Raw genomic sequence first — 17,836 nt, 5'->3', positions numbered from 1 at the left:
GATCTAGGTTAAATAGAGTAGAAAGAGAAGTCTCCAGCACAGTTCAAGGCACAAAGTTTGGATCCAGATCCAAACTTTTGCAAAGTTTAGAAGCATTCATATTTGGGATTTTGGTTCAGCCCTCTGTAAACAGAGGGACCTGTCTGAAATTTGGCTCAGGTTTCAGAGTTAAACTTTTCCAATGTCTGCTGTTTGTTTGTATCCAAGATTTTAATATGGGCTCATCTTTTTAGAGCATGACATCATTGGAGCCATCAACTTCAATGGATGTTGGGTCAGGCCATAAGATAGTATAATAATCAACCACATTCATAATGCAAATGATTGTATGCCCCTCCTGCCACCCCTTTAAGGATGCTTAATTGTGTAGAACTTGAACAAATGACTAGGGAGTGAGAAAGTCTTTTTAAAATGATCTCTGGGGCAGAATGAATTCATCAGCAAAGCATGTGGTATCACTGGTATTCATGGCAAGACAAAGAAGTCACTGAATCACTGGTAGGCAAAGGTGTATTGGTTGCTTCAAATTCAGAAAATTACAGTCTTACCAAACTCCCTGTGTTTCCAAATATGTCTAAGCTCTGATCTGATGGAGAAAAGGCCGCAGATTCAGGCTCCCACAATGGTCCTTCAGTTCTACATTACTTGTTGCATTACACAGCATAGTGACTTCTCTGAAGTGCTGCATAGTTACATAAGCATTTGAAGGATAATGGCTTATAAGGTAAGGCTCTAATCCCGTAATGAACACTACACGTGAAGACCCTTTTATCTATATGGAGCCTCCTTGAAATTAATGGTACTCTGCATGGGCTCAGAAGTCTATATTAGAGCTCCTTCCAGAACAGAGGCCTCAGAGACCAAACTTACTCATCTCTATCCAGGCAACTCCTGTGTCAACACTGCGTAGGAGAGGTAGCCTATCTACTTCAGTCATTCCAGTTTCTGGCAGTAAAAGAAAGCCTGAGGTTCTGAGCCCATATTTAGTAATGGTCAGTCCACCAAGGTCACCACTAGTAGACTGTAATGTATGTTGGATACCTGTGGTTCTGCCTGTCTCAGCAGCCAGAGTTCACTAGGGTATAAGGGAGCCTCAGAAGAGCCTCCTTTCCCCTGGCTAGGTGGAGTGGTGCAGGAGCTGCTATGGTAACTCTATGCCTTCCAAGGATCCCTCCTATGCAGGAGGAATCCTCAGGTGACTGACTGATCAGGCTTTAGTGCTGGTTTAGGGGCATTGCAAAGCAGCTCCTATGCAGCAGACAATAAAGGCCACAACATTGAAAAACATGAGTAAAGTTAAAATTATACCTGTCGTAAAAACAAACAGTCTCATAAGTTAAACAAGATTTTCTCCTGTCTGAGCTTGGAAAGAATTTTTATAATGGTAATACTTCCTTTCTCCCACCATGTACCTGCCCTGTTTAAACTGTAAGCTCTTTGGAGCAGCAACTATCTCTCACTACATGTATGTGCAGTGCTTAGCACAACAGAGGTCTGATCTCAGTCAGGGTCTCTCTCTACGGTATGTATTCTGATGAATGGGTTCACCAGTCAAGGAACGGAAATAATGCTCCAAGCATTCGTCCTTTTAAGGCCCTTTCCAGAGGGCTTTCTTTATTATACACAAAACTGTCCCAAAACAAAATCAACTGAAAAACACTGGGCAATAATCCCCAGTGGCTTTCTCAATGCCAGTCAGCCAGTATGGGAGAAGGGACACTTTCTCCATAGACCCCCATTTGCCCTTCCTTTTATAGTCTACCAGTGCCTGTATCTTGTCACAAGGTAGTACTATAGTAATAATAATAATAATAATAGTTAATAAGAAATCCTAGTTATTTTCTTTTCCCACTTTTTTCCCCAAGGCATCCTGTTTACTCTGTGTTTATGTTATTTAGATTTATTCTTTGGAGCAGTAGTACGTTCTCCAACTTGGGGACACAAGCATCAAATTTAGCATCTATGTGTTCTTCTAAAACCTTTCTTCCAACCAAACAGTGTGTGATGTACCTTTCAAGGTCAAGTTCAACTGCAGGAAATCTCCAGCTGACAAAGGTATATGAGATAACTGATGGAGACACACGCTAGAGAATGAGAGGCTGCAATCAGTGAACACTAACCTACAACTTTCCCGTTGAAGCACTAACACAGGAAGCTTCTGCAGTCGTCTAGGCTTCTCAGGAATTGTGTGATGTCTGTGTGTCCTTGTGGTACGTTAACCGAGACTGAGCAATGAAGATCCATAGCAAGGGCCTGCTCTCACGATATGCTGAGCTGTTAAGGGCCACTAGCACCACATAGGAGTGGGTCCCAAAAGAAGAAATGTTTAGGGATTATCTACACTTGGAAATGTACTGAAATATCTATTCTGGAATACTTATTTCAGTATAAGCCCATGTCATAAATATAAAGGGAAGGGTAAACCCCTTTGAAATCCCTCCTGGCCAGGGGAAAGCTCCTCTCATCTGTAAAGGGTTAAGAAGCTAAAGGTAACCTCGCTGGCACTTGACCAAAATGACCAATGAGGAGACAAGATACTTTCAAAAGCTGGGAGGAGGGAGAGAAACAAAGGGTCTGTCTGTCTGTCTATATTCTGTCTTTGCTGGGGATAGACCAGGAATGGAATCTTAGAACTTTTAGTAAGTAATCTAGCTAGGTACGTTAGATTATGATTTCTTTAAATGGCTGAGAAAAGAACTGTGCTGAATAGAATAACTATTTCTGTCCGTGTATCTTTTTTGTAACTTAGTGTTTTGCCTAGAGAGGTTCTCTATGTTTTGAATCTAATTACCCTGTAAGGTCTCTACCATCCTGATTTTACAGGGGGGATTTCTTTATTTCTATTTATTTCTATTTTTATTAAAAGTCTTCTTGTAAGAAAACTGAATGCTTTTTCATTGTTCTCAGATCCAAGGGTTTGGGTCTGTGGTCACCTATGCAAATTGGTGAGGCTTTTTATCCAACATCTCCCAGGAAAGGGGGGTGCAAGTGTTGGGAGGATTGTTCATTGTTTTTAAGATCCAAGGGTCTGGGTCTGTAGTCACCTAGGCAAATTGGTGAGGCTTTTTACCAAACCTTGTCCAGGAAGTGGAGTGCAAGGTTTTGGGAAGTATTTTGGGGGGAAAGACGCGTCCAAACAGCTCTTCCCCAGTAACCAGTATTAGTTTGGTGGTGGTAGCGGCCAGTCCAAGGACAACGGGTGGAATATTTTGTACCTTGGGGAAGTTTTGACCTAAGCTGGTAAAGATAAGCTTAGGAGGTTTTTCATGCAGGTCCCCACATCTGTACCCTAGAGTTCAGAGTGGGGGAGGAACCTTGACAGCCCACGTAGACACTCATTCTGAAATAAGAGTATCTTTTTCTGATTTAACGTAATCCATTTAAATACTCTTTCTCTTGGCGGGAAGAGGGTTAAAGAATCAAGGATGAAAATCTGAGAAGCCCTTAAGGAACAATCTTGTGCCTCTGCTGACAGAGGAGCACAAACACCACCCTGCTTCCCCAGCACATGTCTGTCTTCCCTTTGCTCAAGTAAATAGAGTTCTGCTACCTTGAGTAAGACAAGCACAATTTGGATTTTTCCCTAGACCTGATTTAAAGCACACGGAATGTAAAGAATGCCATCCACTTCTATGAGCTTTAGACCAAGCCCTTTGTTACTAAGGCATGACATTGAGTTGGTCATGTAAGTAGAACTGGTTGATTGGGTTTGTTTTTTACTAAATTCAAGCAAATGTTGAAAACAGTTAAATAAGTTTGTAGTCCGTGTATCCGTCTTTATCATTCTGTTACCACAAAAAGCCTTGGTTTGCTTAAATGAGGTGAACTTTGATAATGTAACAAATAATAACTTCCCCGTTCTGTTTTTATGATATACAATTTAAACCCTGATGCACAGAAGCACTACTGTTTAACAGCCACAGATTTTTAAGTTGCACATTCTGTTAATTAATGTTTTTTTTCTGGGCTTGTACTTACCATTTTGGTCTTTTGATAATTTAGAAAAGGGAGACAGAACAGCTCTTAGTATGTCTCCAGTTAGACACCTAGATAATGAGGCACTCAAACTCAGTGGACAGAAGCAGCAAAACTTCTGCTTCTAAAAAAGTAAAGTGACAATACGAAAGTCACAGTTATTATGAAAACAGCAAATACAGTCACTAGAAACTAGGACTCTCTCAGATCTAAAGATGGCTATTGTCCACAGGACAGGAAGGGCCATAATTCTTCTTTTGAAGTGGCAATACAAAAACTTTCTAGCAGTTTGCAATTTGACTTTAGACATCCTCTTTATAATCCTCTTTTTCCTCTGTACACAGTACAAACCGTATTAAATGCAGAACTGGTGCACTGGAGATAATGGTGTTTTCTACAACCTTTAACCAAACACTACAGTTCAAAAAGTCTAAAATAATTGTGAATCTTGCACTTAAACTATTACAGATATGGGAAGTAGAAATGTGAGAATGCCAGTCTGTGTTTGCAGTGGAAAAAAATATTTAAATTCCAATCTACTATGCTTTGGTTAACAAAAATAATTATCTTACAAGAATAGCAGCCTGTTACCTTCAAAAATCCTGAAAAATGTCAACTCAGAGCAGGTCATAAATGAATAGATAAATAAAACAAATCCCCCGCACAATACACGCCAGGTCCTGTGATCTTGACTGAAGTGAATAATCTTTACTCATACTGGTAAATGTTGAAGGACCAGGTCCTGTTTCATTTAAATCTTATTTTTAATTTCAATCATACTTTTGACTTTTGAACTTTTTTTCAGATGGCTTTCTGGCCATCACAGCACACTTAGTGATAGGCATAAAAATAGCAAAATTTTCTTTCAGAGTTCCTTGACTCTGCAGTTGACTTTTCATGCTACATGAAGCCCAGTAGGGACTTCACTATGGCTGTTGACTTTACATGGAAGATGTTCAGATACTACTATGGTGGGACTCAGGATAAAAAAATAAGATCATTTTAATGTTTTGGTTAGGTCTGAAGTCAGCTTTGTCTTTTTGGTGTTAATAAAATCCCTTCCTGGCCACTGGCATTACTATTGAGAAGTTTTAGGGCCTGCAGGTCAAACCAATATAGGATTATCAATGCCATTTCTCACTTTGGATATCTCAAACAAATAACAAAACCAAACAGCTGCTGCTTCATTCAAAACACTTCAGGGAAATCCACTGAGTTGCTGGTCCAGTAACTTTAGAAATGGTCATGTAATTAGTTCACCTTTTTCCTCAGGTGGTGGGTCATCATTTTTAAAATGTCCACCAAAATATTCAGTAGATGGCTCATCTCTTCATGTTGTTCAAATGATACAAATCTTTCCTGCTTCAAAGCAGGCAATGTAGGTGCCTTTTAAAACACGTCACTACTTAAATGAAAAAAACAGTTTAGCCCACTGAAACTTTTCTGAACCCTAGCAGAGTTCACTTCTTAATCTAAAGCAGAATTCCCAGGCTGTTGTGTTGGAAAGCCAATCATTAGCTTCCTGTCACTCAGCTGACTGGTGGTAACAGTGATGTCAACACTGATTACGAATTCTGTTGCAGAAAAAACTGATTCCCCCACAACAAATCACCAACCATTACGATTTATGAATGAACAGTTATATGTATTCAAAATTTGAACAGAAACATGCATGTTTTAGTTTCTCAGTTATAGGGTTAGTGATAATCAAGACAAGCCGGGAAAATAAGGAGGTTTCAGAGTAGCAGCGGTGTTAGTCTGTATCCGCAAAAAGAAAAGGAGTACTTGTGGCACCTTAGAGACTAACAAATTTGGAGCATAAGCTTTCGTGAGCTACAGCTCACTTCATTGGATGCATGCAGTGGAAAATACAATGGGGAGAAAACATGAAACAGTGGGTGTTACCATACACACTGTAAGGAGAGTGATCAGGTAAGGTGAGCTATTACCAGCAGGAGAGAAAAAAAACCTTTTGTAGTGATAATCAAGGTGAGCCATTTCCAGCAGTTGACAAGAAAATGTGAGTAACAATGGGGGGGGGAGGAATAAACATGGGGAAATGGTTTTACTTTGTGTAATGACACATCCACTCCCAGTCTTTATTCAAGCCTAAGTTAATGGTGTCCAGTTTGCAAATTAATTCCAATTCAGCAGTCTCTCGTTGGAGTCTGTTTTTGAAGTTTTTTTGTTGAAGAATTGCCACTTTTAGGTCTGTAATCGAGTGACCAAAGAGATTGAAGTGTTCTCCGACTGGTTTTTGAATGTTATAATTCTTGACATCTGATTTGTGTCCATTTATTCTTTTACGTAGAGACTGTACAGTTTGGTCAATGTACATGGCAGAGGGGCATTGCTGGCACATAATGGCATATATCACATTGGTAGATGTGCAGATGAACTAGCCTCTGATAGTGTGGCTGATGTGATTAGACCCTATGATGGTGTCCCCTGAATAGATATGTGGACACAGTTGGCAACGGGCTTTGTTGCAAGGATAGGTTCCTGGGTTAGTGTTTTTGTTGTGTGGTATGTGGTTGCTAGTGAGTATTTGCTTCAGGTTGGGGGGCTGTCTGTAAACAAGGACTGGCCTGTCTCCCAAGATCTGTGAGAGTGATGGGTTGTCCTTCAGGATAGATTGTAGATCCTTGATGATGCGTTGGAGAGGTTTTAGATGGGGGCTGAAGGTGATGGCTAGTGGTGTTCTGTTATTTTCTTTGTTGGGCCTGTCCTGTAGTAGGTAACTTCTGGGTACTCTTCTGGCTCTGTCCATCTGTTTCTTCACTTCAGCAGGTGGGTATTGTAATTGTAAGAACGCGTGATAGAGATCTTGTAGCTGTTTGTCTCTGTCTGAGGAGTTGGAGCTTGGCTGTATACAATGGATAGTGTGGTGTGGTCTGGGTGAAAGCTGGAGGCATGTAGGTAGGTATAGCAGTCAGTAGGTTTCCGGTATAGGGTGGTGTTTATGTGACTATAGTTTATTAGCACTGTAGTGTCCAGGAAGTGGATCTCTTGTGTGGACTGGTCCAGTCTGAAGTTGATGGTGGGATGGAAATTGTTGAAATCATGGTGGAATTCATCAAGGGCTTCTTTTCCATGGGTCCAGATGATGAAGATGTCATCAGTGTAGCGCAAGTAGAGTAGGGGCATTAGGGGACGAGAGCTGAGGAAGCATTGTTCTAAGTCAGCCATAAAAATGTTGGCATACTGTGGGGCCATGCGCGTACCCATAGCAGTGCCGCTGATTTGAAGGTATACATAGTCCCCAAATGTGAAATAGTTATGGGTGAGGATGGCAGTGAGGGCTCCTGCCTGTGAAAATGAGTTGAGTGAGAGAGGGTGGGGGAGAGCGAGCAACGGAGGGAGGGGGATGGAGTGAGCAGGGGGGTGTGGCTTCAGAAAAGGGCCAACACAAGAGGGTTTGGTTTTCTGCAAATAGAAAGTTGGCAACCCTAATGCACACCTATATAATAGTACTAGATTAAACCCAGTAAGAAATTTGGAGACTGATCCTGCATTACTTACATTCCCAAAACTTTCACTGATGCACAAGAAATTAAGAATAGGGCCCTGCTTTCTAGTTTTGATAGTTTGTTGTGGGAAATCCATTCTGATGCATTTGAACAGTGGAACAACCTGTAAGCCATTAGCAGAACATTCATCTTGGAGTTATTTTTGTTTTTATTTCTAATATGGACATTTTTTCATTCAATTAAAAATTAAAACTACACAGTAATCACATAGATATGTGTGAGTATATGTATTTGTGTGTGTACATATACATATTACCAAAATCCACTTGTTCTAATTGTATTCTTATTTGTTATGCATTTGTACTGCTATCTCCTGCCTAGAGTGAAATTGATATAATGTGGTATAGGGCTCTCTATTTGATTACCAAATCTCATTCAAGCAGAGTCAGGTCACAAACCTCCAATGGACAGCTATGTGTGAGTTTTCAATGAAATCTGACAGAAATTAATCTGAAGCTAACATTTCCCTCTGAGATATTTTTCTTGACTGCTTGTGCACAAAACACTAGCCTTTTCCTTCTGGCACCTCTTAAAGAGGCCCCTGATTTTAAGGGAATAGCTTCTCCCTTGCTGTATAATAATAGGGTTTGATTTTATATAGGACAGCATCTTTGAAACATTCAGTATCCCACCAGTGAAAACACTTTCATGTAAATTGGTTAGAGCTGTAACATTAGTTTTTTGAAAAAATCTGAAGGCATTTATCTTGTGGCTGCAGTCTGCTTCAGACATTTTATTTTATGTCTGTAACATCACGTGGTTACCAATGCACAATTGCTACCGTTTTGTCTGATGTATCTATTGTAGGTGCTTATTGAACAGGGGCAGAACAAGTATAAAGTCATACAGAGGTTTGGGACTGACATGTGTGAAGCTTTGGTAAGCTGTGGGGATATGTGGAGAAACTGCAGTTGTATAGATCCACTAGCCTGTGTAAGGATAGCACAGAGGTGGCTGGGAGTGATTATGGAGAGTTTGCATTGCTATTGTATTTCCAGATACAGATTCAGTTTCTCCCAACCACTACAGAGGATCTTCTGTTTACTCAGGTTGAGTACAGGGAACAAAGTCGTGGCCCTTAATTAACAGTAATGATGCAGCAGACTACTAGTATTTCTGGTGAAAAGATAGAAATCTGTTTGGCTTGATTTTATAGTCTTAACTCAGTAGGGTTGGTGGTGGGGGGGTCTTATTCATCACTGTGCTAAGGATGGCACAGGGTCTGCAGGAAAGGTGCTAAGTTACCTTTGTGCCTCCCTTATTCAAGGGTTGCTGGAGGCTGGATAGTGTGATGTCACTACCTCACTGTGGCTCTCCAAATAATCTTCCAACAGAGACAGACGTTAAGATCAATATTCTTGATATTTATAATTTTTTTAAAAAGCACAGAAACACATACAATAATAATAATCTTTATGGCCATCTTCATACATTAAAAGGAGCAGTGAAGACCACAATGCCTTTTTTTCCTCCTTTGCAGTTTGTCAGAATCTGCCCTCAGACTTGTGCAGAAGAATTAAATAAACACCAGTTTCAGCATTTAACTTCTAATCACTCAGTATCTGAAATCCTTCAAACTGTGTGGCTCTCCAGTATCACATCCCATTTGTCTGAGTGACAGCAAAAGGGGTGGTACTTTGGCCAAAAGGAAACATGTCCAGCAACTGTAAAGTTCTTCCTTCAGTGAACATAAGTTACGGCAGACCTTAGCTGAGATAACACACTCTGCAGGTAATCACCTAACTTTGAACTATGATGGAACTCCCACTGATATTAATGGAGTTGCATGCATGGGCTGTTGGAAATAAATGATGCATAAAGGGACACTGTTAAGTATTTTGGGTCCTAAATTTGCAGGGAAAAAGGTTTTTGAGGTGTTTTATAAATCAAGTGTTTACAAAGCCTATTATAAACAGAGATGGAGAAATATTTTATGGAGAAATAATTGAATTAAAATAGTTCTTGTATGAATTTTATCATTCCCTTTCTATGTTTCCAGTCCAAGTACTGCAGCATTGTATATGGGAACCTGAAAGAGAAACTGATTAAAGATATAGGGGACACTGACCAACCTACTTTTGTTGCCCAAGCTAACTGAAATGCAGAACCAACAGCAGAAACAGTTTTGATTGTTAAAAGTCTTTCAATTTTATTCTCTATGGTGGTTAGTAACACAAGATAAATATGTTTTTAATACACAGCTTTTTTAACTTGACAATATCCTTTTAAAAACACAGACCTGCAACTCTTATTCATGTAAGCGCCATTCATGTGGGTGAAATTACTTTCAGTAACAGGGTTTTGCAGGACAAGGATTCTGGGTCCCATAACCAAGTGACTGGATTACATAGTACCATACAGTCTAAGTATAATTTAGTCGAGGTCACTTTATAAGCTGTCTGATATAGATGTCTCAGTGATTTGGTTTTCTCTTCATTCAGTGATGGCCTCACAAAAATACAAAACAAAGTTCATCCAAAATGCTACGCACGTTACAGAAATGTAAACATTCTCAGTTAATGCAAATCAACATAACTTTATTGATTTCAATAGCATTATGCTGATTTATACCAGCTGAGGAGTTGGCCCTTATTCTTTCCACTTAAGCACTATTCATTTTATGTGATTTTCATAATTGTCGAGGAGTATATTCCATTGATACAAAACACTTGTAATTTTGCTTTGTTTTCTCCAAATATGGCTGTTTTTCTTCATAACACTCTCCGTTGAACAGTTTGTTTCCATTCACCAACTAATTCCATTCTGTTCCTGAGTGTTGGTAAACAGACAAGTGTTCCACTATAATCAGGCAATCCATGTCAAACTCTTCTTCATGCTTTTCCATTATGCCATTATTTGGGTTTGTTCTTTTCATGGCACCTCCTCATCGGATACAGCGTACCTCTCACCGGAAGCTTTTTAGCATCCACGTCAAGAAAATGTGTAAAGTCTTCCTCATTCAAGACTGATGGATGCAAACAGGCAGAGAACAGAAGCCACAAGCAATCTGTAGCATTTCACCTCCACAGTAATACCACTAATTGTAATTGACAGGGTAATTAAAACCTAAAGATATTCCAACAAAGCAACTTGGATAACTATGATCACCCCATGAAAGTGGCATGTCACACATTGTGCACAATAAGATTAAATTGATCCTCTTCATTAAGCAATTGTCCCAATTATCTGCATCCTATTAAGCTTGCTTTGACTATCAAGATAAATTTAAAATAGTCTTTGTTTTATTGAACTGTTTTAGAGTACTGTAGCTTCCTCACTCCAGACCAGAGTCATGAGGAGCAAGCTGCCGGGGGACACTGGGTCCTAGCGGCTCTTCCACACATACAAACCATACTATTACTCCTGGGGTAATTTTGTGCCAAAAAATTAAAAATTGTACACACCATATTTCAAAATTCTGCATATTTTGTCAAAATAACAATATAATCACACAAGTTTCAATTATTTTGGTAATTTGTTTCAAAATACCTGTAAGCAAGTATATCTGTAACAATACAGACAACAAAGAAGATTCAGGAAATGTTTTTAGACAAACAGATTCCTTACTAAGCATATTAATACAGAACTTTGAGTAATAATTCATTTAAACTACAATACAGAAACATATTTTCTACCTCCCCTCAGAAGCAGCGCAAAGGCTCGGGGCAGTTAGGGGTAATGGAGGAGCTTAGGGAAGTAATTGATGGGAAGCAGTCTGGGAGTGAAACTGGAGGGTTGTTGGGTGTGGGTGGGAGAAGTATGGAACAGGATTTTTTTTTTTTGGTGAGAGGGCAGGAAGGGATTGTTAGGGAGCTGGGGAGCTTCCCCCATGCAGACCCTGGCTGACCCCTACCCTCTCCCATTCAGTCAGGCACATCTGCCCTATCCCCATGTGTCCCTGCATTCCCTTCCCCCATACCCTTGTGTCCCTGTGGCCCCACTCAGCCACCCTCTCCCTCCTGTCCTCATGTGTCCCTGCTCCCGCCTCATTCAACCCCTGGCTCAATGCTGTCACCCCACAAGCTCCTGTGCCTCTGCCCCAGTCTGTCCCCCCCATGAGCTCTTCTGAACCCCAGTCTGTGACCTCTCAGCAGCCCCATGTGTCCCACTCTGTCTGTCCCCCCGTCATAACCCATGCCTCCTCACCTGGCCCCGTGGGCAGGGCACTGTGAGGAAGCCAGGCTCTGACCACTCCCTCTCCGCAGCTGGCTGCTCCAGCCCTGAGCCGGCTGCCCTCTCTTCTGGTGCCACAGCAGCGCCGGATGGGTGAAAGGTGTAATTGCAGCATATCCCTAGCAGAATCTGCTTTCTGCGAGGAAAAGAAATCTGCAAGGGACATGAATTCTGCATGCGTGCCATGGTGCAGAGTTCCCCCAGGGTAACACCATTCACAGTTTCTTCATTACTTAGATCTTTTGACAGTTGAGCACTAGCTTCCCCAGAAGGCATCCACATCAGCAGCACAGTTTCACACTCCTCTTCCTTCTCCTGGATCCTGGCCTGCTCCCACTTTCTGTTCCTGTCTCCCCCACCCCAGCTCTTGCTCTTGTCCCTTCCTCCCCTGCTATGCTCAGTGCCACCCTGCTCCTGTCCTACACCCCCTCCCTAATTCCTGTTCCTGTCCTGATCCTCTCTGCTTTTGTCCCTCTTCACCCTCCCATGCTACTTGGGCATCAGCACAGGAGAGAGGCTCTCTGCTCTGGTCCTGGGGCCCACAGGGTATGTCATCACAGCATTTTGGAGCAAGCCTTCCAGCCCAGGTTCACAGACTTGGGCTAGCGGAGCCCACAGTAAACCCTGCTCTAAAGATGTCAGTGCAGATAGTGCTTCGGAGTTGCAGCGGGGGCCGTGAAGCCAGCCATCCCACAAGCCTTTAGAGCCCAAGCTGCAACTTCAAAGCGCTGTCCGTGCAGCTATTTTAAGAGTGCTCATGCAAGCCCTGCTAGCCCGAGTACGTCAGCCCAGGCTGGGAGGCTTGCTCCCACTTGCTCCAAAACGCTGCGTAGACATACGTACCGTGGCCCTCGGCAGCCAAGAAGGAGCAACTGCAGGAAAATCTTGCTTGGCCCTGGAACCCTACATTGGAGCATGCTCAGTCACTCCGTCGGGGTGGTGTACATGCAGTTCAGTTGGAAAAGGAGTTGTGAAGACATGGAGCATATTCAGGGCAGATGGGATCTTCAGAGAATGTAGCTGTCAAATTCTAACAAGTCTCTACTGAATATATGCAAACCACATATGATGTGGTCTGCGCTATTCATAACTCAGTAGCGCCTCCTTGTGGCTCATCTGCAGAATTAGTTTTGCTACCTGATCTGATGCCACTTTCTGCAGTTACTCAATTCTGTCCTTCCATTCACTTACTGCATGAGCTGGGAGCTGCAGCACTTTCCTGTTCATGGCCTAGCCCTTCGACTGAGTCAAATTCTCCCCCCTTCCAGGGTATCATCAAAGTCTGCTTCCAGACTGCTTTCAACCATCCCAGATGGGCTATCCCTAATGTGACTCTAGCAGTGACTTGTAGGGGAACCCAGGCACACCCTCTGCATTGGGTTCCAGTCCGGAACCCCCCCCCGCACCAGGAGTCTGGGTTTTTACTCTCCCAGCCCTTACTGCTCCTTCGCTGAACTGCTTCCTACTCTGTTCCTACAGCTTCCTGCCCTCCCCCCTTGTATCCAGGAGTAAGGCTATGGGGAGGAAACCTGCAGTTAACCAACTTCTTCTCTTTATAGAGCCCACTCCGCTCCTCCCGCAGCTGGCCTTCATGCGCAATTAGGCCCTAGAACTCTCTGGGTTTCCTCCAGGTACAGCCTAAGGTTAAGTGGCCTACTTCATCCCCTTCAAGCCTGCCTGGGGTGACCACCCCAAAACACTGCAGTTTTTCAGAGGCGTATAATTTAACCAAATTTGGGCAGATTTTCATGGGGTTGGTAAAAGGCACATTTGTAGTATAAGGAATTCTCCACCCCCTCAACAAATTTAAAATTTCTTGTTGCAAGGCATGGGATGTGGAACAACTCAACAAAATGGCTGCAATAATTTTTTAACATTGGCAAAACAATGTTTTCCCTTTTGAGATGCTTTTCCCTAAATTCATTCATAGTAATGGCTGAACTGTTTAAGCTGAAACTTTAAACAAAAAGTCATCTTGAAGCAGACATCTTGCATAGAAAATTTCAGCCCGAAGGTTCAAGTTTAGCTAAATTATAAGCAATTGAAAGCAGGGTCTTAAAATGGAAAATGTTGGATAACCTTCACTGTAGGCATTGCTATCAGTTCTGCCTACAATAATAATAATTAATAATAACTATATGCTAATGAAACACTTTGCCATGTGCAAAGGTAGATAACATTCAGGTCCACCCCATTGACAAATGATACCAAAACAAACAATGAGTAATATTACATAATTGATATTTTAGTATGTTAACATGTTTCCATAGCTTTCGTCTAACCTGTCATCTGCTCAGACCTGATGTTGCATAATGGATATTTAGAAAGATTTAAAGTGCATGAGCACACTATATGAGTTGACTACCAAGGAAGCACTTGTCTCTGTGAGATAACCCACTCTAATGTCGTGAGTTGCCTATTTGTACCTATTTGTGGTGTCTTTTCGTATGACTGGTGAAATATGCAGACCTGCTGCTTGCGGGATTTGGTGAATATTAATGCGTATTGTTGCCTTCACCACACGCATTTTTTTGCCTATGAGGATACCTTCAGTATTGCTCCAATAAGCTGTGTATTGTGTATACACAATCCGCCTCTGTATTGTTCAACATACCTTACTGACAGGAATGTGTATGAGAAGGGAAACAAATGAATATGGAATGATCGTGGAGTTATTCATCAGTCAAGCACACTGGGAAACCACACCTACTTCCCCGTATGCACACTGACATAATCACAACATTACCTCAATTAGGAGAAAGTTGGAGAGAGATAGCTATACTTGACAGGTATTACTGTTTTCATTTTCAGCAGAGGAATTCCAAACCCCTCCCAGGTTTTTGGAAGAATACAGAATGGGAACTGTTTATACAAAAAGTAGTACAGTAAATATTGATCAGGTGATTATACCATTACAAATAAATATGTAAAAATAGTATCATGGAATCATTATATGCAATATAGCAGAGGTTCTCAAACTGTGGTCTGGGGACCACCGGTGGTACACAAGCTCCATTCAGGTGGTCCGCGGATAGTTCCCTCTAAGGTGTGCTCCGGGGCGTCCGCACATGAAAGAATGAAGGGCCACCCTCCTAATTAGTGGAACCGTGCAGGTGCGCGGCTCCACTAATTAGGTGCTGGACCCTAAAGAAGACACACATGAAAGGTGAGGTGGTGGCTTTGGAGGGAATAGGGGGTAGGTGGGAGGGGGCAGTGGGGTGAAAAGAGGGGGTGGGGGGAATTTCGGACATGCAGGGTTGCGGTGGCCAGAGAAAGAGGCAACTTTCCCCAGGTCCAGGGCTGTGGCGGCCAGGGAGAGATGGCCCTCCTTCCCAGCCTCAGCTCTGAGGCTGCTGTGGTGGGGGAGAGACCCCCTCCTTCCCAGCCTCAGCTTGGAGGCTGCTGCAGTGGGAGAGAGAGGTAGAGACACCCCCCCCCCTCCTTCCCAGCCCTACCTCGAGGCTGCCATGATGGGGGAGAGAGGGCACATCCATCGTATTAAAAAGGTAAGACTACGGATATTAAACTATGAGTTGTGTGCTTTTATTTGTAGAACAAAAAAACATTCATTATTATTAAGGGTTTTTTTTAAATATAGCGCTTTTATCCAATGTGCTTTACAATAGTTAGCTAATGGTACGAACAACATTTGGAAAGATCATTAAGTCGTCCACCGAGATCCTCAGCAATTTTCAAGTGGTACGTGAAAAAAAAAGTTTGAGAACCACTGCAATATAGGAATCACTTCTTGCTTGTTCACATGTTAGCTGAGTTGCTTGAATCCTGTTGTTTCAGCCAACTATTGTTAATTCCTCATACAATGCAAATCATAATTTCTTTTGTGATGTATATTATTTCCGGTAAAGAAATGGCTAAAAGGAGCATTGTCCTAAACACCACTGGAAGAAAAGCAAGATGCCTGGAATATGGTTTAACTATTAAGTAACACATCTGAGAATAGCTCATCCAATACAAGTCATCCTTCCTTTGTAATCTGTTCCACCTGGTGGAAGACTGCTGTCAGCCTCCCTCACCCAGATAACCTGGGCCCAGAACTTTTGTTTGGAACCCATTATCCTCCCCTTAGGTTAAAGGGATGGGGAAGAAGGTTTGTCTCCTTGCTGCACCAGACTTCAGCAGTCCTCACCTTCTTTAGGGGATGTCTTCTCCTAATCTGCTTCCAATTCCAGTTTATCAGGGAACTTTGAGCCCATCATTCAGTGAATACCTGCACTGGGCACCTGCCAATTGTAAAAAAAATGAGTTTGACAACCTAACCTATCCACCAGTCTAGTCTGCTGATAGGAAGGCAAAAAACCCACGCTGCCCAGGTCAGTTGGGCAATGAGGGGAAAATTCCTTCTTAGTCCACAAAAGGCTACTAGCATGATGCCAATATCAAAGCCCAAAAAATTCCATGGGACATGGGGATTTTCTTCCCAGTGCTTTCCCTTGGAGGTCTGCAGGGGCCAATAGGCTTATGCTGCACTCTTCTGTCCAACCAATCCACAGAGCCACCTCCTGCCTTCCTTGCACCCACGAATAGGCTGAGTTCCCACAAGGGGCGGGGATTACAATACTTAAAGGGGCCAAGTGTTTTCTTTCCCATGCTAGCCGAGACAGTGCTCACCCCACCTCTATGGCTGGTTGGGGAGGGACACTGTGTGGCTTAATCAGAAAAGACGTACATAGGACTGTGAAAGCCAAAATGAGGCACACAGAAGTGGCACAAAGAAATAAAGTTCCAAATCCAGGAAAAATACTAACTCTGTTTACCAAATTGACATATACAGATAGATTCTACTCTCAGTCCCTGTAAATATGAATATTTAAGTTTAAATAAGAGGAGAATTTGGCCCATGGGGAAAACCCACCTCCAATAAAAAGGCAAACTACAGCATAAGTTGTGCTGCCCAGGCTGCACAGAGATCCAATGAAAATTTAGAGTTAAGCATGTTTACCTTCAAAAGTGCAGAACTGGGCCTTATGTATTTAACCTATTAGCTCTCGAGAGTAAAGGGCCAGTGTTCTAAAGGTAGCACGGGTTGTTCTGACAATGTTGTGCTCTGTAGTGGCAGACAGAGGAAAAATAGTCCCCCTAGTGTACTCTTGCTGTAAGAAGCTTGAGGTATCTATTTTGATTCTCTAAGGAGAACTGCTGTAAGAAGTTCCGAATTAGCATTTCAGTAGAGGCTTAAAAAGACCTCAGTGAAACTAGACAACCTTTCAGTCTGCTTATCTATCAAAGGACTATCCGTTCCCATTTCAAGGCAGGGCAAGAAAAACCATAAATTTTGAACAGAAGTGAATTTGTCTCTAAAGCATTTTAATCATTACAAAAGAAAAATTAAGTGATGCTCTGCTGTCATTGTTAAATTTGTATTGGCCTCTTCCAAAACAGCTATTCCCCTGGAAGAAGGTACAGAGTTTATTGGACCATTGCTGTGTCAGTATCATCATGAGCAGGTGTCGAAGAGTCCAGGGACTGTGCTCAGAGACATTTTTCCAGCCGGTGCTCAATAGCAGAATTACTGCTCATTTTAAATCATTTTTAAAATTTCTTATTGTTTCACCTGAAGAAAGGAAAAATGTTGCCGAGAATTTATCAGCAGATGAAAGGAAATAAACTTTGAAAAAAGAGGGAGAAAATAAAGTTAATTAGAACTGGTATTGTTTTATTGTGTTTGGGGGCTGAGAGGTACTGCTTGTCCCAGATTTCATGGATATAATGGGTCTACCATGTACATAGAGTGCGTGGTGCAAAATCCCATGGGCTAAATTTTGCTTTCAGTTACACTGATGTAAATCCAATAAAGTGAACGGTCACCTTGGATTTATACCTGTGTAATTGAGAACAGAATTTTGTCTGTTGAATTGTATTAATATAAAGGGAAATGTCCCTGAGTGAGTCATTACTATTATTAATGTGTTAATTATTTATATCACAAAGGTGCCAATCAGGATCGGGTTCCCCTTGTGCCAGGCACGGTACAAATATATAAGAATGCTGTGCATGGTCCTGCACAGAAATGTATTGTCATCACAACGCAACAAATACATTATTCTCTCAGTTACACCCAGGGAATTCCATTGACATCAGCAACATTAAAAAGTTATAAAGGAAAACAGAATTTACCCATTATGTAAACAACACAACAG

This window comes from Lepidochelys kempii, chromosome 2, assembly GCF_965140285.1.
Source record: "Lepidochelys kempii isolate rLepKem1 chromosome 2, rLepKem1.hap1, whole genome shotgun sequence".
NCBI classification, from domain to species: domain Eukaryota; kingdom Metazoa; phylum Chordata; order Testudines; family Cheloniidae; genus Lepidochelys; species Lepidochelys kempii.
This window is presented reverse-complemented; position numbering follows the sequence as displayed.